Source organism: Acanthochromis polyacanthus, chromosome 24 (genome assembly GCF_021347895.1).
Source record: "Acanthochromis polyacanthus isolate Apoly-LR-REF ecotype Palm Island chromosome 24, KAUST_Apoly_ChrSc, whole genome shotgun sequence".
NCBI lineage: Eukaryota > Metazoa > Chordata > Actinopteri > Pomacentridae > Acanthochromis > Acanthochromis polyacanthus.
In genome coordinates this window covers 4,659,894-4,662,738 of record NC_067136.1, presented here as the reverse complement: position 1 = coordinate 4,662,738, position 2,845 = coordinate 4,659,894, and the positions used below count along the sequence as shown (strand labels likewise).

The window sequence follows — 2,845 nt, the reverse complement described above, 5'->3', positions numbered from 1 at the left end:
TGACTCTCGTCCTGCCTGGTCAGGTTTTTGTCTGCTGCCTTATTTTATTATGTGCCAGGCTTTGTTTGGTGCCATGTTCCTGTTGTCTATGCTGTGCTTTGGTCCATCTCTCTCTCTCTCTCTCTCTCTCTCTCTCTCTCCTAAGTAGGTCAGAGTGGCTTCAGCTTCAGCTGAGGCCACTCTCCTCATCAAGGGTGCAGCTCTGGCTGAGCAGCTGTCTCCGATTCATCATTACACATCTCTGACAATAAAAAGCCGGTTCAGACACTCATTCGATGCCGGATTGTTATATGACTACCAAGTTAGTGACTCTCCAGCCGACCAAGTCAAGTTTCGCTATTTTTGCCTAGAACTCTGAGGTCAGATTTGAATTCTCTGAACAGTAATCCTCTTCTACCTTTGTCTTCTACTACAGTTCATTCTGCTCAGCACAACGGATTCCTAGATCACCCCTCAGCCATCCACAGCCAGAACCCAGCCGAGATTCACCACCAGGAGGAGACCACAGCCGAGACCAAAGCCCAGAACCACAGCTAAGTGAATTCTACAGCCAAGACCAAACCTAGAACCTCAGCCAAGAGAATTCAACAGCCAAGTCCAAGCCTAGAACCTCAGCCAAAAGAGATCCACAGCTAAAACCAAGAACCCAGAGTCTCCGCCAAGAGAAAACCACAGCCAAGCCCAAGCCAAGAATCACAGCCAAGAGAAGACCACAGCCGAAGACCAACCCCAAACCCCAGCCATAAAGAAATCTTCATCCCATCACCACCACGACCCAAGCCCTGCGCCCCAGACAACCCAACCTCCACAAACCACTCCCTTCCCTCACAATAAAATCCCTAAACTCTCTCCATCTGTAGACCTGAGTTCTTGCACCGGTTTCCAACCACCGATCGTGACAAGAGCATTACCTGCCATAGCTGCACACACACACACAGTGAAATTAAATCCTCAGTGTTTATGTTAAACATTTAATACTTTGATATTTTATATTTCTAATTCATACATATATTAAATATAAAGGGGTAAGTTGACCCACATGATATTTTAAACTTAAACTGAACAAATAATGTACATTAAATGAATTGTGATTCATATTGGTTCAGGCTTTTGGTTCTTCTTGCCCCATGGCCATCGTTTTGATAAAACCTGACTAATTTAATGATTCAGAATGATCTTTTGCTAAATGATTCACATAGTTCTATACACTGAATATCACTAACATGCATAATGTGTAAGTTTAGACCTGCAGTCCATTTGCTTTAGCATAAAAATAATTATACCACAAAAGTCAAAGAATTCCACAGCCAGTTGGAAATGATATTTGTGTTCTTATTTTAGGGTTTCATAGTTTTAAAGATCAAGGGGATGGTTGGTTCATCTTACCTGTTCTCCCCTACATATATTTCATTATACATTTTAAATAAACACATTCAGTAACATGACATCAAGGTTTCTTTTATTAACAGGTGTGCACAATTACAAAACAATTCAACATTCACTCCAAATAAACAGTCAAAACCGTCCCTTCTTAGAGAAACTTCCCATTACCTCCTCTTCTCTGCGTTTTGGGGAAACCTTAAAAACATGAGAAGATACCCAGATGTATGAATTATTGACAACATTTTACACCCTTCTTACCTTTAATGTTAATGTAAGGACAAAATACTGAGCTAAATGATGACATTGTTGGGGTAATTCATGCTTGAATGTCATTATGAAAACCTAAATAACAGTAACATGTTAAAAGAAATATTCAATGATTATCATGTAAACTAATGGTAGAAACATTTCTAAAACATCAGGGTCAAAATAACTTGTATTATAAAAGTACAAATCCACTAAGTCAGTAACAATTATCCTAAATATGTCCCTCAAGTCATTTCTCTACAGTGAAAGGTGATTCCACAGGCTCTTATTTTGAAGGAACATTCATTTGAGCATCCATATGCTGCACTAAAGTGTGGCATCTTGCACTGTGGGGGGGTATTTTTGCAAACACAAAGCCAGCCAGTTACTGTATCACAATGAATCTAAATCTAGGATATATTTCACTAATCAAACAGCTTGGGAATCATGTTAAAACGAAGGAGTAATTATGTCTTTCCCACCTGTATAGAATTAAGTCCAGGTTACTTTGTAATAGTTCAAGTGGCTCACATGTCTCATTCACAACCTCTTGTTTCTTTGCTAGCTAATGCCCAACTGCATCCACACAAAGTGTCATTTAGACAAAATATGTTGTCACAAAATTATTGTTGGTCTCATGGAAACCTATATGGGCCATTCTACCGAATTTGTCCAAAGTGCAGGGTTGGAAAAAACATTTTTAAAGTGTTTTTTTTTTTCAAAAGCTTTGTCCATATATATGTTGTACCATGTCTAAGGTACATATATCTTGCATAGTGCAGTCAATATTCATATTTTAATTTCTGCCTGTTCTTGAAATGTTTTTTCCACTCCCAAAATGTGTCACAACCGAAACACAGCAACACACTGCAATAAAAGGTATTATATTCATCTGTTCATATTGTATTTCCATGCCCCCTCTAAAGAATATTTTTAAATTTTTTTCTTGAAGGGTTTTACAACAAAATCAATAAAAATGATATTTTAAACATTTTTCAAAGTTCAATTTCTAAGACTTATCAAAATCAAAATCCAATCTTTTCTTGTAAAACAAATTCCACTGATTATATAGATCTCAGAGTTAATGAGTTATGAAACTGAACATACATTTAACGAATAGTCATCATAAAATGTTAGTTGATTACTCAATATGTTTTATTTTTTACAAAACACCCACTTTGGTAGTGACCACCATTTTTTTGTTTGCAAGGTTGTG

At 37.6% G+C, this 2,845-nt stretch overlaps 1 long non-coding RNA gene across 1 annotated transcript; it reads left to right on the top strand.

Annotated features, from left to right (window-relative positions):
* On the top strand, positions 1–849 carry LOC127532548 (uncharacterized). The gene is made up of 2 exons (XR_007939979.1): positions 1–301; positions 416–849. It is a non-coding gene; the product is annotated as an uncharacterized LOC127532548 (long non-coding RNA).
* Positions 850–2,845: the final 1,996 nt, after the last annotated feature.